The sequence below is a fragment of the Dermacentor variabilis genome, chromosome 11, assembly GCF_050947875.1.
Source record: "Dermacentor variabilis isolate Ectoservices chromosome 11, ASM5094787v1, whole genome shotgun sequence".
NCBI classification, from domain to species: domain Eukaryota; kingdom Metazoa; phylum Arthropoda; class Arachnida; order Ixodida; family Ixodidae; genus Dermacentor; species Dermacentor variabilis.
In genome coordinates this window covers 56,662,068-56,683,775 of record NC_134578.1, presented here as the reverse complement: position 1 = coordinate 56,683,775, position 21,708 = coordinate 56,662,068, and the positions used below count along the sequence as shown (strand labels likewise).

General features: G+C 50.1%; 19 non-coding genes across 19 annotated transcripts; all 19 read left to right on the top strand.

Annotated features, from left to right (window-relative positions):
- The first annotated feature begins 1,833 nt into the window (after positions 1-1,833).
- On the top strand, positions 1,834-1,917 carry TRNAL-CAG (transfer RNA leucine (anticodon CAG)). Its single transcript has one exon. It is a non-coding gene; the product is annotated as a tRNA-Leu (tRNA).
- Positions 1,918-2,044: 127 nt separating this feature from the next.
- TRNAL-CAG (transfer RNA leucine (anticodon CAG)) lies at positions 2,045-2,128 on the top strand. Its single transcript has one exon. It is a non-coding gene; the product is annotated as a tRNA-Leu (tRNA).
- Positions 2,129-2,479: 351 nt separating this feature from the next.
- On the top strand, positions 2,480-2,563 carry TRNAL-CAG (transfer RNA leucine (anticodon CAG)). The gene has a single exon. It is a non-coding gene; the product is annotated as a tRNA-Leu (tRNA).
- Positions 2,564-2,697: 134 nt separating this feature from the next.
- Positions 2,698-2,781, top strand: TRNAL-CAG (transfer RNA leucine (anticodon CAG)). Its single transcript has one exon. It is a non-coding gene; the product is annotated as a tRNA-Leu (tRNA).
- Positions 2,782-8,456: 5,675 nt separating this feature from the next.
- On the top strand, positions 8,457-8,540 carry TRNAL-CAG (transfer RNA leucine (anticodon CAG)). Its single transcript has one exon. It is a non-coding gene; the product is annotated as a tRNA-Leu (tRNA).
- Positions 8,541-8,667: 127 nt separating this feature from the next.
- On the top strand, positions 8,668-8,751 carry TRNAL-CAG (transfer RNA leucine (anticodon CAG)). Its single transcript has one exon. It is a non-coding gene; the product is annotated as a tRNA-Leu (tRNA).
- Positions 8,752-9,101: 350 nt separating this feature from the next.
- Positions 9,102-9,185, top strand: TRNAL-CAG (transfer RNA leucine (anticodon CAG)). The gene has a single exon. It is a non-coding gene; the product is annotated as a tRNA-Leu (tRNA).
- Positions 9,186-9,312: 127 nt separating this feature from the next.
- TRNAL-CAG (transfer RNA leucine (anticodon CAG)) lies at positions 9,313-9,396 on the top strand. Its single transcript has one exon. It is a non-coding gene; the product is annotated as a tRNA-Leu (tRNA).
- A 134-nt stretch (positions 9,397-9,530) lies between these two features.
- TRNAL-CAG (transfer RNA leucine (anticodon CAG)) lies at positions 9,531-9,614 on the top strand. Its single transcript has one exon. It is a non-coding gene; the product is annotated as a tRNA-Leu (tRNA).
- Positions 9,615-9,748: 134 nt separating this feature from the next.
- TRNAL-CAG (transfer RNA leucine (anticodon CAG)) lies at positions 9,749-9,832 on the top strand. Its single transcript has one exon. It is a non-coding gene; the product is annotated as a tRNA-Leu (tRNA).
- A 5,046-nt stretch (positions 9,833-14,878) lies between these two features.
- TRNAL-CAG (transfer RNA leucine (anticodon CAG)) lies at positions 14,879-14,962 on the top strand. Its single transcript has one exon. It is a non-coding gene; the product is annotated as a tRNA-Leu (tRNA).
- Positions 14,963-15,089: 127 nt separating this feature from the next.
- TRNAL-CAG (transfer RNA leucine (anticodon CAG)) lies at positions 15,090-15,173 on the top strand. Its single transcript has one exon. It is a non-coding gene; the product is annotated as a tRNA-Leu (tRNA).
- Positions 15,174-20,204: 5,031 nt separating this feature from the next.
- On the top strand, positions 20,205-20,287 carry TRNAL-CAG (transfer RNA leucine (anticodon CAG)). The gene has a single exon. It is a non-coding gene; the product is annotated as a tRNA-Leu (tRNA).
- Positions 20,288-20,421: 134 nt separating this feature from the next.
- On the top strand, positions 20,422-20,505 carry TRNAL-CAG (transfer RNA leucine (anticodon CAG)). Its single transcript has one exon. It is a non-coding gene; the product is annotated as a tRNA-Leu (tRNA).
- A 134-nt stretch (positions 20,506-20,639) lies between these two features.
- On the top strand, positions 20,640-20,723 carry TRNAL-CAG (transfer RNA leucine (anticodon CAG)). The gene has a single exon. It is a non-coding gene; the product is annotated as a tRNA-Leu (tRNA).
- Positions 20,724-20,863: 140 nt separating this feature from the next.
- TRNAL-CAG (transfer RNA leucine (anticodon CAG)) lies at positions 20,864-20,947 on the top strand. Its single transcript has one exon. It is a non-coding gene; the product is annotated as a tRNA-Leu (tRNA).
- Positions 20,948-21,081: 134 nt separating this feature from the next.
- Positions 21,082-21,165, top strand: TRNAL-CAG (transfer RNA leucine (anticodon CAG)). The gene has a single exon. It is a non-coding gene; the product is annotated as a tRNA-Leu (tRNA).
- A 134-nt stretch (positions 21,166-21,299) lies between these two features.
- On the top strand, positions 21,300-21,383 carry TRNAL-CAG (transfer RNA leucine (anticodon CAG)). The gene has a single exon. It is a non-coding gene; the product is annotated as a tRNA-Leu (tRNA).
- Positions 21,384-21,517: 134 nt separating this feature from the next.
- Positions 21,518-21,601, top strand: TRNAL-CAG (transfer RNA leucine (anticodon CAG)). Its single transcript has one exon. It is a non-coding gene; the product is annotated as a tRNA-Leu (tRNA).
- The last annotated feature ends 107 nt before the right edge of the window (positions 21,602-21,708 follow it).

Sequence of the window (21,708 nt, the reverse complement as noted above, 5' to 3'; positions counted from 1 at the left end):
GTTAATATCGTCAAAAAGTTTGGTAACGTCACTAAAAGCTACGTTAACTGGCAGAAATGTTTGGGGTTTTGGCATGGAAGATGGGCGTCTACACCAGACCACTTTTCGAACGTAAACTGGGTCACGACGCCAGTTAAGTACCTTGGAGCACCCCTTGATGCCTACAAGGACAGTAGCGAGTACTGGAAGGAGCGGACAAAACAACTAAAAGAAAAAGCCGACCGATGGAACGCCTGTTACCTATCAATATTCGCGAGAGCTACAGCGTGCAACATGTTTCTCGTGACAAAGATCTGGTACGTAATGCAGGTACTACAGTGCTCTCGTATTAATGTGCAGAAACTGCACCGCGTGTTCGCTGTATTCGTGTGGGCATCAAGCTGGGAGCGATGTAGCCGAGATAATCTCTTCCGGCGCGTGAAGGATGGTGGTCTGGGGTTGGCGCACCTCTTCTTGCGTCAACTGGTGAATAGATTCTGCTTCTTTCGAGATACAAACGACCCATTTCTGCGCACGGTGATCCAAATGAGGCTGTCAAGATCACTTCCCGAATTCGTTGTAGGTACGGAAATAATGCCAGGACCAGTCCGTGGTTTCTTTCGGGAAATAGTTCAGAGTGTTTCCTTTTTGCGTGTTCGTTTTTCAAGTGCATATTTGTGGATATCGTGATTTATGTGACAGTGTTTTGCTGGTACCTATGTACAGAGCTCCGTACAGTGGAGGCCCAGGCCTAGATGCATTGAAAAGGGTGAAGAAGATGCCAGTTCAACCAGCCACTAAATCGTTCTTTTTTAAATTACACACTGGTACTGTACCTGTTAAAATCTTCCTTGAACAACGTGGGTTCTACATGCCATGGGGAACCCACTGCCTTATATGTAAAAAAACAGAAAGCATAGATCACGTCTTCATCCACTGTTGGGAAGGGGTCTTTTTCTGGGACGTGCTACAAAGGACTCTAAAAAAGGAGCTACCTATAGATCCCCACGGAATCAGGTTTCTGCCAGTATATGACGACGAAGGTTTCCCGTACGACCTGATCATGCTTACGGGCCTCCACAGTTTATGGCGCGCAAGAATGGCGGGTTACCATTGTGACCCGGATGCCCGACCGGCGCGTCTGTACTTTTGTGAATCCATGCAACGGTATGTGGAAGTGATCAAGATGCAACAGCCTGTTCCTGAGTGGCTGTCGAAGGTTGAACCCCTTACAGCACTAAAGGAATTTTAATCCGACAACGCCGTGCCACAGTAGCGGACGGCAGCGAATGTAAATATTACTGTTCCTTGTTCCGTTTGTGTATTCATCCCTTTTTGCTTCTTTGGTCTTTGTTTATATCATTTAGGAATTTGTGTTGTGTTATGTCGAGGACTGGCAATAAAGAAAAAAAAAAAGGATGGCCGAGCGGTCCAAGGCGCTGCGTTCAGGTCGCGGTCCGGTCTTACGGGTGTGGGTTCGAATCCCACTTCTGACAAGCGTTCCCTTTTTGCAGTGCCAACCCACGTAAAAAGAAACAAGTAGGTAGCGCTGCATCTCTCTCGTTTTCCTGTTTTGGGAATACGCAAGGCTAAAGTACGGTTCACTCTGTGCCACTTTCCTCTTCAATCGTGTCCCGTCAGGATGGCCGAGCGGTCCAAGGCGCTGCGTTCAAGTCGCAGTCCGGTCTTCCTGGCGCAGGTTCGAATCCCACTTCTGACAAGCATTCCTTTTTTGCAGTGCCAACCCACGCAAAAAGAAAAAAGTAGGTAGCGCTGCATCTTTTTCCTGTTTTGTGAATAGGCAAGGCTAAAGTACGGTTCACTCTGTCCCACTTTCTTGTTCAATCGTGTCCCGTCAGGATGGCCGAGCGGTCCAAGGCGCTGCGTTCAGGTCGCAGTCCGGTCTTCCGGGCGTGGGTTCGAATCCCACTTCAGACAAGCATTCCTTTTTTGCAGTGCCAACCCAGGTAAAAAGAAAAAAGTAGGTAGCGCTGCATCATTTTCCTGTTTTGTGAATACGCAAGTACGGTTCACTCTGTCCCACTTTCCTGTTTAATCGTGTTCCGTCAGGATGGCCGAGCGGTCCAAGGCGCTGCGTTCAGGTCGCAGTCCGGTCTTCCGGGCGTGGGTTCGAATCCCACTTCTGACAAGCGTTCCCTTTTTGCAGTGCCAACCCACGTAAAAAGAAAAAAGTAGGTAGCGCTGCATCTCTCTCGTTTTCCTGTTTTGTGAATACGCAAGGCTAAAGTACGGTTCACTCTGTGCCACTTTCCTCTTCAATCGTGTCCCGTCAGGATGGCCGAGCGGTCCAAGGCGCTGCGTTCAGGTCGCAGTCCGGTCTTCCTGGCGTGGGTTCGAATGCCACTTCAGACAAGCATTCCTTTTTTGCAGTGCCAACCCAGGTAAAAAGAAAAAAGTAGGTAGCGCTGCATCTTTTTCCTGTATTGTGAATACGCAAGTACGGTTCACTCTGTCCCACTTTCCTGTTTAATCGTGTCCCGTCAGGATGGCCGAGCGGTCCAAGGCGCTGCGTTCAGGTCGCAGTCCGGTCTTCCGGGCGTGGGTTCGAATCCCACTTCTGACAAGCGTTCCCTTTTTGCAGTGTCAACCCACGTAAAAAGAAAAAAGTAGGTAGCGCTGCATCTTTTTCCTGTTTTGTGAATACGCAAGGCTAAAGTACGGTTCACTCTGTGCCACTTTCCTCTTCAATCGTGTCCCGTCAGGATGGCCGAGCGGTCCAAGGCGCTGCGTTCAGGTCGCAGTCCGGTCTTCCGGGCGTGGGTTCGAATCCCACTTCTGACAGGCATTCCTTTTTTGCAGTGCCAACCCACGTAAAAAGAAAAAAGTAGGTAGCGCTGCATCTTTTTCCTGTTTTGTGAATAGGCAAGGCTAAAGTACGGTTCACTCTGTCCCACTTTCTTGTTTAACCGTGTCCCGTCAGGATGGCCGAGCGGTCCAAGGCGTTGCGTTCAGGTCGCAGTCCGGTCTTCCGGGCGTGGGTGGAATCCCACTTCTGACAAGGGTTCCCTTTTTGCAGTGCCAACCCACGATAAAAAAAAATAAAGTAGGTAGCGCTACGTCTCTCTCGTTTTCCTGTTTTGTGGATAAGCAAGGCTAAAGTACGGTTCACTATGTGCCACTTTCCTCTTCAATCGTGTCCCGTCAGGATCATTCTGCTTCCGGCTCCCGAGCTGAACGGATCGCGGGATCGTGGGCTCCAATGGAGCGGCATATGCGGCTGTTAGCCGCGGCAACAGGCTTTCGACGGAAGAAGATAAAGATTACCAGATAATTTTGCCTCGCCTACCTACAGGACGTATTGTTTTGAACACAGTTTTTTTGCACGGCGACGCTCGTGTTCGCCCGTTTCGTGTAGAAGATTTTCGAGACGCGCTTCAAGCTGTTGGTATGCTCTCTGGCGTCGTCGCCCTTGGAGCATACCAAATCAACCATGTATGGGCGGTGACGATGAAGACAGCCGAGGCTGCCGAAAAGCTGGCGGCCCTGAAGGAGCTGCAGGTGAAGGGGCGTCGCTGCCTGGTCATCGACCCCAAGGAACAACAGGTGAAGCTTCGTATCCACTGGCTTCTGCATGGGGTGGACGACGAAGACGTCAAGACCGCGCTGGCCTCCTTCGGCAAGGTGACGGAAGTGACCCGGGAGCGCTGGCGAGTGGATGGCGTTTCCGACAAGGGCTCGACGACCCGAGCAGTGCTGCTGCAGCTGAAGGCAGGAATGAAAGTCGACGACCTGCCCCACCAGATCCGTGTCGCCGGCGAGCTTGCGCTGGTGGTAGCCCCAGGACGTCCCATGCAGTGCCTGCGCTGCCGAGGCTCTGGCCACGTTCGTCGTGAATGCAAGGTTCCCCGTTGCTCGCGGTGCAGGCTTTTTGGACACAACGACGCGGACTGTGTGCGTTCATACGCAGTAGCCGCGGGTTCGGCGAAGAGCAAGCCGTCGACGTTAGACCATGTAATGGACGTGACCAAGGCGGAGGAAGCGGCCACGGGAGCTGGAAACGGCAAAGTGGCGGCAGAAACCGGCGTGACGACCAAGCAAGCCGAAGGAGGAAGGAATATCCCTCCCCCGAAAGAACCAGCAGCTACAGTCGAGAGCGTGAAGACGGCCCCGCATGAAAATGAGAGCCACCAGCCAGCTACGGATGCAACGCAGGCAGAGGCGGACGACAACGCGACCCCTGCTAGCGCCCGCGTCGAATCCGTCTCGGCACCGGTCAAGAGATCCCTGCAGCACGAGGAGAAATTCGACGGAAAGGCTGGCAGTGACTCCGAGGCACCACCCGCTAAGACGCTACCTGGAAGGCGCTCCACCCTCAAGCCTAAGCCGAACTTGGAGACTGACCGTAGGCTTACCCCGAAGCCGACCAAAGAGGAACCCGGGCGACGGCCGCCGGATGGCCACGGAGGCGTCTAGCGGTCAGCTAGACGTTAAGGTGAGCACCATGCTCCGGGCCTTCTCCCCTCCGGTTTTCACCAATAATGGCTACCAACCCGTCGCTTAGCCTCGGCACGCTAAACGTTCGAGGTCTGGCCGCCAAAAGGAAACAGAGTCAGGTTTACAGACTACTAGTGGACCACGACCTCGACGTTTTAGCCGTGCAAGAAACCAAGGTAGACGGCGAGGAGGAGACCGGGAGCATGGTGCAAAGGTTCACGTATAACTACTATACGGTAGTGAGCCACGCCTTAGGGACTTCGGCAGGGTGTGTGCTGTTCGTGAGGAAGCTCCCTGGTCTTGTTATAGATGGTTACTTCTCCTGTACTTCTGGTCGACTTGTCTTTTGTGACTTCAGCTATTGTAATGTCCAATGGCGCGTGTTTTGCATTTATGCGCCTAATACTGTGCAAGAGAGGGCAAATTTCTTTTTGAGTTTAAAGCATCATTTACATGTGCAAAAAATGATAGCCTGTGTAGGCGACTTCAACTGCGTATTGAAAGCTGAGGATAGGTCTACGCGTCGCGTGGTTTGTGACAAAAGTAGTGATATCCTGGCGCAGATCACACACGAATTCGAATTAGAAGATATCGCAGAATGTTTTCGCGGTCACGGAGACGTAAGCTACACTCACTTTCAGGGCACAAGTCACGCACGCTTAGACCGTATCTATCTTTCATATGATTTAGTTGAAAAATGCCAGTGCTACACAGTTACGGCCATATCATATTCTGACCACTGCCTGGCAAAATGCACGGTGGGCAGGAAGAAAGAACGAAACAAGTTCGTCTGGGAACTGTGGAAATTGAATGCAGAGCTGTTACGGGATGAAACTTTTAACGAAAATGTAGTGGCTACTCTGAATTCTTTTGGAACAGACAGTTCTACGAAATTTGGTGAGGAATGGGAGTTGCTGAAGCAAAGCATTAAATTGAAGGCAATCGAAAGAAGTAGCGTACTGCGATATGAACAAAAGGCCAGAGAAAAGGATTTAACAACATTGCTAGAAAAATTTGCGAAGCTTGAATGCATGCAACCTGGCGCCTATCAACAAGATATGCGCGCCGTTAAGAAGAAGCTCGAGGTATTCGACGAAGATCGCTACCGAGGTGCGCTAGTGCGCGCCAGAGCAGAAAGGCTATCATGCGGGGAAACGCCAACGAAAAGAGCACTGGGGTTAGAAAAAAAGCACTCGAGACGTAAGCAGATTGAGGCTATCGAATATGAAGGGGTGGTATTAACGGATAACAATAATATAGGGCGTGCTTTCTTTGAGCATTACAAAGAACTTTTTACATTCAGGCCTGTCAACATGCACGATTTCAAGAAATTATTTTTGCAACGAATCCCACAGCTGTCGAGTGAGGTTAAAGAAACCTTAGAACGACCATTAACAGAACATGAAGTGATGAAAGCCATCGAAGACCTGAATCCTGGGAAGTCGCCAGGTCCAGACGGTCTTTGTGCCGCATGGTACAAATCGTTCAAAAGCCACCTAGCTCCTATCTTAACAGCAGTTTTCAATGAAGCATATGAACTGAAAATACTTCCACCATCCTTTGGCCAGTCCCATACAGTACTAATACCGAAAACAGAAGAGACCGAAAAGCTCAAGCAACTTTCCTCCTACAGACCCATAGCGCTTACTAACTGTGACTACAAAATATTGATGAAGGTGTTGGCACGACGGGTCCAGTCAGTTATTCAGGAAGTAGTCGGCCCACACCAGACGTGTGGTATTCGTGGAAGAACCATTTTCACTAACATCCATAAAATGAAGTGTGTGCTGGAGTGTTGTGACGCCATGTGCGATGCAGTAGCCATCCTCCAGCTAGACTTGGAGAAGGCGTTTGATTGTGTTTCTCACGACATATTGCTTACCATCCTTGAACACGTTAATTTTGGCCACATAATCACTGAAGGGGTGACCATGGCGTACCGGAGCTGCTATACCAGACTTATAATTAATCAGATGTTGGGGGCCCCCATTAACGTGAAGCGCTCCGTTCGCCAGGGTTGTCCACTCAGTCCACTCCTGTTTTGTGTCTACATAGAAACGCTATGTCTGGCCATCATTGAAAATGAACGTATTAAGGGGTTTAGTCTTAAATCAGCAGAAGTGAAGCTACTGGCATACGCTGACGATGTGGCTGTGTGCTGTAAGGACAAACAAAGTGTATTGAATACTGTTAATATCGTCAAAAAGTTTGGTAACGTCACTAAAAGCTACGTTAACTGGCAGAAATGTTTGGGGTTTTGGCATGGAAGATGGGCGTCTACACCAGACCACTTTTCGAACGTAAACTGGGTCACGACGCCAGTTAAGTACCTTGGAGCACCCCTTGATGCCTACAAGGACAGTAGCGAGTACTGGAAGGAGCGGACAAAACAACTAAAAGAAAAAGCCGACCGATGGAACGCCTGTTACCTATCAATATTCGCGAGAGCTACAGCGTGCAACATGTTTCTCGTGACAAAGATCTGGTACGTAATGCAGGTACTACAGTGCTCTTGTATTAATGTGCAGAAACTGCACCGCGTGTTCGCTGTATTCGTGTGGGCATCAAGCTGGGAGCGATGTAGCCGAGATAATCTCTTCCGGCGCGTGAAGGATGGTGGTCTGGGGTTGGCGCACCTCTTCTTGCGTCAACTGGTGAATAGATTCTGCTTCTTTCGAGATACAAACGACCCATTTCTGCGCACGGTGATCCAAATGAGGCTGTCAAGATCACTTCCCGAATTCGTTGTAGGTACGGAAATAATGCCAGGACCAGTCCGTGGTTTCTTTCGGGAAATAGTTCAGAGTGTTTCCTTTTTGCGTGTTCGTTTTTCAAGTGCATATTTGTGGATATCGTGATTTATGTGACAGTGTTTTGCTGGTACCTATGTACAGAGCCCCGTACAGTGGAGGCCCAGGCCTAGATGCATTGAAAAGGGTGAAGAAGATGCCAGTTCAACCAGCCACTAAATCGTTCTTTTTTAAATTACACACTGGTACTGTACCTGTTAAAATCTTCCTTGAACAACGTGGGTTCTACATGCCATGGGGAACCCACTGCCTTATATGTAAAAAAACAGAAAGCATAGATCACGTCTTCATCCACTGTTGGGAAGGGGTCTTTTTCTGGGACGTGCTACAAAGGACTCTAAAAAAGGAGCTACCTATAGATCCCCACGGAATCAGGTTTCTGCCAGTATATGACGACGAAGGTTTCCCGTACGACCTGATCATGCTTACGGGCCTCCACAGTTTATGGCGCGCAAGAATGGCGGGTTACCATTGTGACCCGGATGCCCGACCGGCGCGTCTGTACTTTTGTGAATCCATGCAACGGTATGTGGAAGTGATCAAGATGCAACAGCCTGTTCCTGAGTGGCTGTCGAAGGTTGAACCCCTTACAGCACTAAAGGAATTTTAATCCGACAACGCCGTGCCACAGTAGCGGACGGCAGCGAATGTAAATATTACTGTTCCTTGTTCCGTTTGTGTATTCATCCCTTTTTGCTTCTTTGGTCTTTGTTTATATCATTTAGGAATTTGTGTTGTGTTATGTCGAGGACTGGCAATAAAGAAAAAAAAAAGGGATGGCCGAGCGGTCCAAGGCGCTGCGTTCAGGTCGCGGTCCGGTCTTACGGGCGTGGGTTCGAATCCCACTTCTGACAAGCGTTCCCTTTTTGCAGTGCCAACCCACGTAAAAAGAAACAAGTAGGTAGCGCTGCATCTCTCTCGTTTTCCTGTTTTGTGAATACGCAAGGCTAAAGTACGGTTCACTCTGTGCCACTTTCCTCTTCAATCGTGTCCCGTCAGGATGGCCGAGCGGTCCAAGGCGCTGCGTTCAAGTCGCAGTCCGGTCTTCCTGGCGCAGGTTCGAATCCCACTTCTGACAAGCATTCCTTTTTTGCAGTGCCAACCCACGCAAAAAGAAAAAAGTAGGTAGCGCTGCATCTTTTTCCTGTTTTCTGAATAGGCAAGGCTAAAGTACGGTTCACTCTGTCCCACTTTCTTGTTCAATCGTGTCCCGTCAGGATGGCCGAGCGGTCCAAGGCGCTGCGTTCAGGTCGCAGTCCGGTCTTCCGGGCGTGGGTTCGAATCCCACTTCAGACAAGCATTCCTTTTTTGCAGTGCCAACCCAGGTAAAAAGAAAAAAGTAGGTAGCGCTGCATCATTTTCCTGTTTTGTGAATACGCAAGTACGGTTCACTCTGTCCCACTTTCCTGTTTAATCGTGTCCTGTCAGGATGGCCGAGCGGTCCAAGGCGCTGCGTTCAGGTCGCAGTCCGGTCTTCCGGGCGTGGGTTCGAATCCCACTTCTGACAAGCGTTCCCTTTTTGCAGTGCCAACCCACGTAAAAAGAAAAAAGTAGGTAGCGCTGCATCTCTCTCGCTTTCCTGTTTTGTGAATACGCAAGGCTAAAGTACGGTTCACTCTGTGCCACTTTCCTCTTCAATCGTGTCCCGTCAGGATGGCCGAGCGGTCCAAGGCGCTGCGTTCAGGTCGCAGTCCGGTCTTCCTGGCGTGGGTTCGAATGCCACTTCAGACAAGCATTCCTTTTTTGAAGTGCCAACCCAGGTAAAAAAAAAAAGTAGGTAGCGCTGCATCTTTTTCCTGTATTGTGAATACGCAAGTACGGTTCACTCTGTCCCACTTTCCTGTTTAATCGTGTCCCGTCAGGATGGCCGAGCGGTCCAAGGCGCTGCGTTCAGGTCGCAGTCCGGTCTTCCGGGCGTGGGTTCGAATCCCACTTCTGACAAGCGTTACCTTTTTGCAGTGTCAACCCACGTAAAAAGAAAAAAGTAGGTAGCGCTGCATCTTTTTCCTGTATTGTGAATACGCAAGTACGGTTCACTCTGTCCCACTTTCCTGTTTAATCGTGTCTCGTCAGGATGGCCGAGCGGTCGAAGGCGTTGCGTTCAGGTCGCAGTCCGGTCTTCCGGGTGTGGGTTCGAATCCCACTTCTGACAAGCGTTCCCTTTTTGCAGTGTCAACCCACGTAAAAAGAAAAAAGTAGGTAGCGCTGCATCTTTTTCCTGTTTTGTGAATACGCAAGGCTAAAGTACGGTTCACTCTGTGCCACTTTCCTCTTCAATCGTGTCCCGTCAGGATGGCCGAGCGGTCCAAGGCGCTGCGTTCAGGTCGCAGTCCGGTCTTCCGGGCGTGGGTTCGAATCCCACTTCTGACAGGCATTCCTTTTTTGCAGTGCCAACCCACGTAAAAAGAAAAAAGTAGGTAGCGCTGCATCTTTTTCCTGTTTTGTGAATAGGCAAGGCTAAAGTACGGTTCACTCTGTCCCACTTTCTCGTTTAATCGTGTCCCGTCAGGATGGCCGAGCGGTCCAAGGCGTTGCGTTCAGGTCGCAGTCCGGTCTTCCGGGCGTGGGTTCGAATCCCACTTCTGACAAGGGTTTCCTTTTTGCAGTGCCAACCCACGATAAAAAAAAAATAAAGTAGGTAGCGCTACGTCTCTCTCGTTTTCCTGTTTTGTGGATAAGCAAGGCTAAAGTACGGTTCACTATGTGCCACTTTCCTCTTCAATCGTGTCCCGTCAGGATCATTCTGCTTCCGGCTCCCGACCTGAACGGATCGCGGGATCGTGGGCTCCAATGGAGCGGCATATGCGGCTGTTAGCCGCGGCAACAGGCTTTCGACGGAAGAAGATAAAGATTACCAGATAATTTTGCCTCGCCTACCTACAGGACGTATTGTTTTGAACACAGTTTTTTTGCACGGCGACGCTCGTGTTCGCCCGTTTCGTGTAGAAGATTTTCGAGACGCGCTTCAAGCTGTTGGTATGCTCTCTGGCGTCGTCGCCCTTGGAGCATACCAAATCAACCATGTATGGGCGGTGACGATGAAGACAGCCGAGGCTGCCGAAAAGCTGGCGGCCCTGAAGGAGCTGCAGGTGAAGGGGCGTCGCTGCCTGGTCATCGACCCCAAGGAACAACAGGTGAAGCTTCGTATCCACTGGCTTCTGCATGGGGTGGACGACGAAGACGTCAAGACCGCGCTGGCCTCCTTCGGCAAGGTGACGGAAGTGACCCGGGAGCGCTGGCGAGTGGATGGCGTTTCCGACAAGGGCTCGACGACCCGAGCAGTGCTGCTGCAGCTGAAGGCAGGAATGAAAGTCGACGACCTGCCCCACCAGATCCGTGTCGCCGGCGAGCTTGCGCTGGTGGTAGCCCCAGGACGTCCCATGCAGTGCCTGCGCTGCCGAGGCTCTGGCCACGTTCGTCGTGAATGCAAGGTTCCCCGTTGCTCGCGGTGCAGGCTTTTTGGACACAACGACGCGGACTGTGTGCGTTCATACGCAGTAGCCGCGGGTCCGGCGAAGAGCGAGCCGTCGACGTTAGACCATGTAATGGACGTGACCAAGGCGGAGGAAGCGGTCACGGGAGCTGGAAACGGCAAAGTGGCGGCAGAAACCGGCGTGACGACCAAGCAAGCCGAAGGAGGAAGGAATATCCCTCCCCCGAAAGAACCAGCAGCTACAGTCGAGAGCGTGAAGACGGCCCCGCATGAAAATGAGAGCCACCAGCCAGCTACGGATGCAACGCAGGCAGAGGCGGACGACAACGCGACCCCTGCTAGCGCCCGCGTCGAATCCGTCTCGGCACCGGTCAAGAGATCCCTGCAGCACGAGGAGAAAGTCGACGGAAAGGCTGGCGGTGACTCCGAGGCACCACCCGCTAAGACGCTACCTGGAAGGCGCTCCACCCTCAAGCCTAAGCCGAACTTGGAGACTGACCGTAGGCTTACCCCGAAGCCGACCAAAGAGGAACCCGGGCGACGGCCGCCGGATGGCCACGGAGGCGTCTAGCGGTCAGCTAGACGTTAAGGTGAGCACCATGCTCCGGGCCTTCTCCCCTCCGGTTTTCACCAATAATGGCTACCAACCCGTCGCTTAGCCTCGGCACGCTAAACGTTCGAGGTCTGGCCGCCAAAAGGAAACAGAGTCAGGTTTACAGACTACTAGTGGACCACGACCTCGACGTTTTAGCCGTGCAAGAAACCAAGGTAGACGGCGAGGAGGAGACCGGGAGCATGGTGCAAAGGTTCACGTATAACTACTATACGGTAGTGAGCCACGCCTTAGGGACTTCGGCAGGGTGTGTGCTGTTCGTGAGGAAGCTCCCTGGTCTTGTTATAGATGGTTACTTCTCCTGTACTTCTGGTCGACTTGTCTTTTGTGACTTCAGCTATTGTAATGTCCAATGGCGTGTGTTTTGCATTTATGCGCCTAATACTGTGCAAGAGAGGGCAAATTTCTTTTTGAGTTTAAAGCATCATTTACATGTGCAAAAAATGATAGCCTGTGTAGGCGACTTCAACTGCGTATTGAAAGCTGAGGATAGGTCTACGCGTCGCGTGGTTTGTGACAAAAGTAGTGATATCCTGGCGCAGATCACACACGAATTCGAATTAGAAGATATCGCAGAATGTTTTCGCGGTCACGGAGACGTAAGCTACACTCACTTTCAGGGCACAAGTCACGCACGCTTAGACCGTATCTATCTTTCATATGATTTAGTTGAAAAATGCCAGTGCTACACAGTTACGGCCATATCATATTCTGACCACTTCCTGGTAAAATGCACGGTGGGCAGGAAGAAAGAACGAAACAAGTTCGTCTGGGAACTGTGGAAATTGAATGCAGAGCTGTTACGGGATGAAACTTTTAACGAAAATGTAGTGGCTACTCTGAATTCTTTTGGAACAGACAGTTCTACGAAATTTGGTGAGGAATGGGAGTTGCTGAAGCAAAGCATTAAATTGAAGGCAATCGAAAGAAGTAGCGTACTGCGATATGAACAAAAGGCCAGAGAAAAGGATTTAACAACATTGCTAGAAAAATTTGCGAAGCTTGAATGCATGCAACCTGGCGCCTATCAACAAGATATGCGCGCCGTTAAGAAGAAGCTCGAGGTATTCGACGAAGATCGCTACCGAGGTGCGCTAGTGCGCGCCAGAGCAGAAAGGCTATCATGCGGGGAAACGCCAACGAAAAGAGCACTGGGGTTAGAAAAAAAGCACTCGAGACGTAAGCAGATTGAGGCTATCGAATATGAAGGGGTGGTATTAACGGATAACAATAATATAGGGCGTGCTTTCTTTGAGCATTACAAAGGACTTTTTACATTCAGGCCTGTCAACATGCACGATTTCAAGAAATTATTTTTGCAACGAATCCCACAGTTGTCGAGTGAGGTTAAAGAAACCTTAGAACGACCATTAACAGAACATGAAGTGATGAAAGCCATCGAAGACCTGAATCCTGGGAAGTCGCCAGGTCCAGACGGTCTTTGTGCCGCATGGTACAAATCGTTCAAAAGCCACCTAGCTCCTATCTTAACAGCAGTTTTCAAGGAAGCATATGAACTGAAAATACTTCCACCATCCTTTGGCCAGTCCCATACAGTACTAATACCGAAAACAGAAGAGACCGAAAAGCTCAAGCAACTTTCCTCCTACAGACCCATAGCGCTTACTAACTGCGACTACAAAATATTGATGAAGGTGTTGGCACGACGGGTCCAGTCAGTTATTCAGGAAGTAGTCGGCCCACACCAGACGTGTGGTATTCGTGGAAGAACCATTTTCACTAACATCCATAAAATGAAGTGTGTGCTGGAGTGTTGTGACGCCATGTGCGATGCAGTAGCCATCCTCCAGCTAGACTTGGAGAAGGCGTTTGATTGTGTTTCTCACGACATATTGCTTACCATCCTTGAACACGTTAATTTTGGCCACATAATCACTGAAGGGGTGACCATGGCGTACCGGAGCTGCTATACCAGACTTATAGTTAATCAGATGTTGGGGGCCCCCATTAACGTGAAGCGCTCCGTTCGCCAGGGTTGTCCACTCAGTCCACTCCTGTTTTGTGTCTACATAGAAACGCTATGTCTGGCCATCATTGAAAATGAATGTATTAAAGGGTTTAGTCTTCAATCAGCAGAAGTGAAGCTACTGGCATACGCTGACGATGTGGCTGTGTGCTGTAAGGACAAACAAAGTGTATTGAATACTGTGAATATCGTCAAAAAGTTTGGTAACGTCACTAACAGCTACGTTAACTGGCAGAAATGTTTGGGGTTTTGGCATGGAAGATGGGCGTCTACACCAGACCACTTTTCGAACGTAAACGGGTAACGACGCCAGTGAAGTACCTTGGAGCACCCCTTGATGCCTACAAGGACAGTAGCGAGTACTGGAAGGAGCGGACAAAACAACTAAAAGAAAAAGCCGACCGATGGAACGCCTGTTACTTGTCAATATTCGCGAGAGCTACAGCGTGCAACATGTTTCTCGTGACAAAGATCTGGTACGTAATGCAGGTACTACAGTGCTCTCGTATTAATGTGCAGAAACTGCACCGCGTGTTCGCTGTATTCGTGTGGGCATCAAGCTGGGAGCGATGTAGCCGAGATAATCTCTTCCGGCGCGTGAAGGATGGTGGTCTGGGGTTGGCGCACCTCTTCTTGCGTCAACTGGTGAATAGATTCTCCTTCTTTCGAGATACAAACGACCCATTTCTGCGCACGGTGATCCAAATGAGGCTGTCAAGATCACTTCCCGAATTCGTTGTAGGTACGGAAATAATGCCAGGACCAGTCCGTGGTTTCTTTCGGGAAATAGTTCAGAGTGTTTCCTTTTTGCGTGTTCGTTTTTCAAGTGCATATTTGTGGAGTGTAAAACGGAAAAAGTTATATCGTGATTTATGTGACAGTGTTTTGCTGGTACCTATGTACAGAGCCCCGTACAGTGGAGGCCCAGGCCTAGATGTATTGAAAGGGGTTAAGAAGATGCCAGTTCAACCAGCCACTAAATCGTTCTTTTTTAAATTACACACTGGTACTGTACCTGTTAAATTCTTCCTTGAACAACGTGGGTTCTACATGTCATGGGGAACCCACTGCCTTATATGTAAAAAAACAGAAACCATAGATCATGTCTTCATCCACTGTTGGGAAGGGGTCTTTTTCTGGGACGTGTTACAAAGGACTCTAAAAAAGGAGCTACCTATAGATCCCCACGGAATCAGGTTTCTGCCAGTATATGACGACGAAGGTTTCCCGTACGACCTGATCATGCTTACGGGCCTCCACTGTTTATGGCGCGCAAGAATGGCGGGTTACCATTGTGACCCGGATGCCCGACCGGCGCGTCTGTACTTTTGTGAATCCATGCAACGGTATGTGGAAGTGATGAAGATGCAACAGCCTGTTCCTGAGTGGCTGTCGAGGGTTGAACCCCTTACAGCACTAAAGGAATTTTAATCCGACAACGTCGTGCCACAGTAGCGGACGGCAGCGAATGTAAATATTACTGTTCCTTGTTCCGTTTGTGTATTCATCCCTTTTTGCTTCTTTGGTCTTTGTTTATATCATTTAGGAATTTGTGTTGTGATATGTCGAGGTCTGGCAATAAAGAAAAAAAAAAGTGTCCCGTCAGGATGGCCGAGCGGTCCAAGGCGCTGCGTTCAGGTCGCAGTCCGGTCTTCCGGGCGTGGGTTCGAATCCCACTTCTGACAAGCGTTCCCTTTTTGCACTGCCAACCCACTTAAAAAGAAAAAAGTAGGTAGCGCTGCATCATTTTCCTGTTTTGTGAATACGCAAGTACGGTTCACTCTGTCCCACTTTCCTGTTTAATCGTATCCCGTCAGGATGGCCGAGCGGTCCAAGGCGCTGCGTTCAGGTCGCAGTCCGGTCTTCCGGGCGTGGGTTCGAATCCCACTTCTGACAAGCGATCCCTTTTTGCAGAGCCAACCCACGTAAAAAGAAAAAAGTAGGTAGCGCTGCATCTTTTTCCTGTTTTGTGAATACGCAAGGCTAAAGTACGGTTCACTCTGTGCCACTTTCCTCTTCAATCGTGTCCTGTCAGGACATTCTGCTTCCGGCTCCCGAGCTGAACGGATCGCGGGATCATGGGCTCCAATGGAGCGGCATATGCGGCTGTTAGCCGCGGCAACAGGCTTTCGACGGAAGAAGATAAAGATTACCAGATAATTTTGCCTCGCCTACCTACAGGACGTATTGTTTTGAACACAGTTTTTTTACACGGCGACGCTCGTGTTCGCCCGTTTCGTGTAGAAGATTTTCGAGACGCGCTTCAAGCTGTTGGTATGCTCTCTGGCGTCGTCGCCCTTGGAGCATACCAAATCAACCATGTATGGGCGGTGACGATGAAGACAGCCGAGGCTGCCGAAAAGCTGGCGGCCCTGAAGGAGCTGCAGGTGAAGGGGCGTCGCTGCCTGGTCATCGACCCCAAGGAACAACAGGTGAAGCTTCGTATCCACTGGCTTCTGCATGGGGTGGACGACGAAGACGTCAAGACCGCGCTGGCCTCCTTCGGCAAGGTGACGGAAGTGACCCGGGAGCGCTGGCGAGTGGATGGCGTTTCCGACAAGGGCTCGACGACCCGAGCAGTGCTGCTGCAGCTGAAGGCAGGAATGAAAGTCGACGACCTGCCCCACCAGATCCGCGTCGCCGGCGAGCTTGCGCTGGTGGTAGCCCCAGGACGTCCCATGCAGTGCCTGCGCTGCCGGGGCTCTGGCCACGTTCGTCGTGAATGCAAGGTTCCCCGTTGCTCGCGGTGCAGGCTTTTTGGACACAACGACGCGGACTGTGTGCGTTCATACGCAGTAGCCGCGGGTTCGGCGGAGAGCGAGTCGTCGACGTTAGACCATGTAATGGACGTGACCAAGGCGGAGGAAGCGGCCACGGGAGCTGGAAACGGCAAAGTGGCGGCAGAAACCGGCGTGACGACCAAGCAAGCCGAAGGAGGAAGGAATATCCCTCCCCCCAAAGAACCAGCAGCTACAGTCGAGAGCGTGAAGACGGCCCCGCAAGAAAAGGAGAGCCACCAGCCAGCTACGGATGCAACGCAGGCAGAGGCGGACGACAACGCGACCCCTGCTAGCGCCCGCGTCGAATCCGTCTCGGCACCGGTCAAGAGATCCCTGCAGCACGAGGAGAAAGTCGACGGAAAGGCCGGCGGTGACTCCGAGGCACCACCCGCTAAGACGCTACCTGGAAGGCGCTCCACCCTCAAGCCCAAGCCGAACCTGGAGACTGACCGTAGGCTTACCCCGAAGCCGACCAAAGAGGAACCCGGGCGACGGCCGCCGGATGGCCACGGAGGCGTCTAGCGGTCAGCTAGACGTTAAGGTGAGCACCATGCTCCGGGCCTTCTCCCCTCCGGTTTTCACCAATAATGGCTACCAACCCGTCGCTTAGCCTCGGCACGCTAAACGTTCGAGGTCTGGCCGCCAAAAGGAAACAGAGTCAGGTTTACAGACTACTAGTGGACCACGACCTCGACGTTTTAGCCGTGCAAGAAACCAAGGTAGACGGCGAGGAGGAGACCGGGAGCATGGTGCAAAGGTTCACGTATAACTACTATACGGTAGTGAGCCACGCCTTAGGGACTTCGGCAGGGTGTGTGCTGTTCGTGAGGAAGCTCCCTGGTCTTGTTATAGATGGTTACTTCTCCTGTACTTCTGGTCGACTTGTCTTTTGTGACTTCAGCTATTGTAATGTCCAATGGCGCGTGTTTTGCATTTATGCGCCTAATACTGTGCAAGAGAGGGCAAATTTCTTTTTTGAGTTTAAAGCATCATTTACATGTGCAAAAAATGATAGCCTGTGTAGGCGACTTCAACTGCGTATTGAAAGCTGAGGATAGGTCTACGCGTCGCGTGGTTTGTGACAAAAGTAGTGATATCCTGGTGCAGATCACACACGAATTCGAATTAGAAGATATCGCAGAATGTTTTCGCGGTCACGGAGACGTAAGCTACACTCACTTTCAGGGTACAAGTCACGCACGCTTAGACCGTATCTATCTTTCATATGATTTAGTTGAAAAATGCCAGTGCTACACAGTTACGGCCATATCATATTCTGACCACTGCCTGGTAAAATGCACGGTGGGCAGGAAGAAAGAACGAAACAAGTTCGTCTGGGAACTGTGGAAATTGAATGCAGAGCTGTTACGGGATGAAACTTTTAACGAAAATGTAGTGGCTGCTCTGAATTCTTTTGGAACAGACAGTTCTACGAAATTTGGTGAGGAATGGGAGTTGCTGAAGCAAAGCATTAAATTGAAGGCAATCGAAAGAAGTAGCGTACTGCGATATGAACAAAAGGCCAGAGAAAAGGATTTAACAACATTGCTAGAAAAATTTGCGAAGCTTGAATGCATGCAACCTGGCGCCTATCAACAAGATATGCGCGCCGTTAAGAAGAAGCTCGAGGTATTCGACGAAGATCGCTTCCGAGGTGCGCTAGTGCGCGCCAGAGCAGAAAGGCTATCATGCGGGGAAACGCCAACGAAAAGAGCACTGGGGTTAGAAAAAAAGCACTCGAGACGTAAGCAGATTGAGGCTATCGAATATGAAGGGGTGGTATTAACGGATAACAATAATATAGGGCGTGCTTTCTTTGAGCATTACAAAGAACTTTTTACATTCAGGCCTGTCAACATGCACGATTTCAAGAAATTATTTTTGCAACGAATCCCACAGCTGTCGAGTGAGGTTAAAGAAACCTTAGAACGACCATTAACAGAACATGAAGTGATGAAAGCCATCGAAGACCTGAATCCTGGGAAGTCGCCAGGTCCAGACGGTCTTTGTGCCGCATGGTACAAATCGTTCAAAAGCCACCTAGCTCCTATCTTAACAGCAGTTTTCAATGAAGCATATGAACTGAAAATACTTCCACCATCCTTTGGCCAGTCCCATACAGTACTAATACCGAAAACAGAAGAGACCGAAAAGCTCAAGCAACTTTCCTCCTACAGACCCATAGCGCTTACTAACTGTGACTACAAAATATTGATGAAGGTGTTGGCACGACGTGTCCAGTCAGTTATTCAGGAAGTAGTCGGCCCACACCAGACGTGTGGTATTCGTGGAAGAACCATTTTCACTAACATCCATAAAATGAAGTGTGTGCTGGAGTGTTGTGACGCCATGTGCGATGCAGTAGCCATCCTCCAGCTAGACTTGGAGAAGGCGTTTGATTGTGTTTCTCACGACATATTGCTTACCATCCTTGAACACGTTAATTTTGGCCACATAATCACTGAAGGGGTGACCATGGCGTACCGGAGCTGCTATACCAGACTTATAATTAATCAGATGTTGGGGGCCCCCATTAACGTGAAGCGCTCCGTTCGCCAGGGTTGTCCACTCAGTCCACTCCTGTTTTGTGTCTACATAGAAACGCTATGTCTGGCCATCATTGAAAATGAATGTATTAAGGGGTTTAGTCTTCAATCAGCAGAAGTGAAGCTACTGGCATACGCTGACGATGTGGCTGTGTGCTGTAAGGACAAACAAAGTGTATTGAATACTGTTAATATCGTCAAAAAGTTTGGTAACGTCACTAACAGCTACGTTAACTGGCAGAAATGTTTGGGGTTTTGGCATGGAAGATGGGCGTGTACACCAGACCACTTTTCGAACGTAAACTGGGTCACGACGCCAGTTAAGTACCTTGGAGCACCCCTTGATGCCTACAAGGACAGTAGCGAGTACTGGAAGGAGCGGACAAAACAACTAAAAGAAAAAGCCGACCGATGGAACGCCTGTTACTTGTCAATATTCGCGAGAGCTACAGCGTGCAACATGTTTCTCGTGACAAAGATCTGGTACGTAATGCAGGTACTACAGTGCTCTCGTATTAATGTGCAGAAACTGCACCGCGTGTTCGCTGTATTCGTGTGGGCATCAAGCTGGGAGCGATGTAGCCGAGATAATCTCTTCCGGCGCGTGAAGGATGGTGGTCTGGGGTTGGCGCACCTCTTCTTGCGTCAACTGGTGAATAGATTCTCCTTCTTTCGAGATACAAACGACCCATTTCTGCGCACGGTGATCCAAATGAGGCTGTCAAGATCACTTCCCGAATTCGTTGTAGGTACGGAAATAATGCCAGGACCAGTCCGTGGTTTCTTTCGGGAAATAGTTCAGAATGTTTCCTTTTTGCGTGTTCGTTTTTCAAGTACATATTTGTGGAGTGTAAAACGGAAAAAGTTATATCGTGATTTATGTGACAGTGTTTTGCTGGTACCTATGTACAGAGCCCCGTACAGTGGAGGCCCAGGCCTAGATGTATTAAAAAGGGTGAAGAAGATGCCAGTTCAACCAGCCACTAAATCGTTCTTTTTTAAATTACACACTGGTACTGTACCTGTTAAAATCTTCATTGAACAACGTGGGTTCTACATGCCATGGGGAACCCACTGCCTTATATGTAAAAAAACAGAAAGCATAGATCACGTCTTCATCCACTGTTGGGAAGGGGTCTTTTTCTGGGACGTGCTACAAAGGACTCTAAAAAAGGAGCTACCTATAGATTCCCACGGAATCAGGTTTCTGCCAGTATATGACGACGAAGGTTTCCCGTACGACCTGATCATGCTTACGGGCCTCCACAGTTTATGGCGCGCAAGAATGGCGGGTTACCATTGTGACCCGGATGCCCGACCGGCGCGTCTGTACTTTTGTGAATCCATGCAACGGTATGTGGAAGTGATCAAGATGCAACAGCCTGTTCCTGAGTGGCTGTCGAGGGTTGAACCCCTTACAGCACTAAAGGAATTTTAATCCGACAACGTCGTGCCACAGTAGCGGACGGCAGCGAATGTAAATATTACTGTTCCTTGGTCTTGGTCTTTGTTACTGTTACTGTTCCTCTTCTTTGGTCTTTGTTTATATCATTTAGGAATTTGTGTTGTGATATGTCGAGGTCTGGCAATAAAGAAAAAAAGAAGGATGGCCGAGCGGTCCAAGCCGCTGCGTTCAGGTCGCAGTCCGGTCTTCCGGGCGTGGGTTCGAATCCCACTTCTGACAAGCGTTCCATTTTTGCAGTGCCAAGCTACGTAAAAAGGAAAAAGTAGGTAGCGCTGCATCTTTTTCCTGTTTTGTGAATACGCAAGGATAAAGTACGGTTCACTCTGTGCCACTTTCCTCTTCAATCATGTCCCGTCAGGATGGCCGAGCGGTCCAAGGCGCTGCGTTCAGGTCGCAGTCCGGTCTTCCGGGAGTGGGTTCGAATCCCACTTCAGACAAGTGTTCCTTTTTTGCAGTCCCAAGCCACGCAAAAAGGAAAAAGTAGGTAGCGCTGTATCTTTTTCCAGTTTTGTGAATAGGCAAGGCTAAAGTACGGTTCACTCTGTCCCACTTTCTTGTTTAATCGTGTCCCGTCAGGATGGCCGAGCGGTCCAAGGCGCTGCGTTCAGGTCGCAGTCCGGTCTTCCGGGCGTGGGTTCGAATCCCACTTCTGACACGGGTTCCATTTTTGCAGTGCCAACACACGTAAAAAGAATAAAGTAGGTAGCGCAACATCTCTCTCGTTTTGCTGTTTTGTGAATAAGCAACGCTAAAGTACGGTTCACTCGGTGCCACTTTCCTCTTCAATCGTGTCCCGTCAGGATGGCCGAGCGGTCCAAGGCGCTGCGTTCAGGTCGCAGTCCGGTCTTCCGGGCGTGGGATCGAATCCCACTTCTGACAAGCGTTCCTTTTTTGCAGTGCCAAGCCATGTAAAAAGGAAAAAGTAGGTAGCGCTGCATCTTTTTCTTGTTTTGTGAATACACAAGGCTAAAGTACGGTTCACTCTGTCCCACTTTCCTGTTTAATCGTGTCCCGTCAGGATGGCCGAGCGGTCCAAGGCGCTGCGTTCAGGTCGCAGTCCGCTCTTCCGGGCGTGGGTTCGAATCCCACTTCTGACAAGCATTCCTTTTTTGCAGTGCCAACACACGTAAAAAGAAAAAAGTAGGTAGCGCTGCATCTTTTTCCTGTTTTGTGAATAGGCGAGGCTAAAGTACGGTTCACTCTGTCCCACTTTCTTGTTTAATCGTGTCCCGTCAGGATGGCCGAGCGGTCCAAGGCGCTGCGTTCAGGTCGCAGTCCGGTCTTCCGGGCGTGGGGTCGAATCCCACTTCTGACAAGCGTTCCATTTTTGCAGTGCCAACCCACGTAAAAAGAAAAAAGTAGGTAGCGCTGCATCTTTCTCCTGTTTTGTGAATACGCAAGGCTAAAGTACGGTTCACTCTGTGCCACTTTCCTCTTCAATCGTGTCCCGTCAGGATGGCCGAGCGGTCGAAGGCGCTGCGTTCAGGTAGCAGTCCGGTCTTCCGGGCGTGGGTTCGAATCCCACTTCTGACAAGCGTTCCCTTTTTGCAGTGCCAACCCACGTAAAAAGAAAAAAGTAGGTAGCGCTGCATCTTTCTCCTGTTTTGTGAATACGCAAGGCTAAAGTACGGTTCACTCTG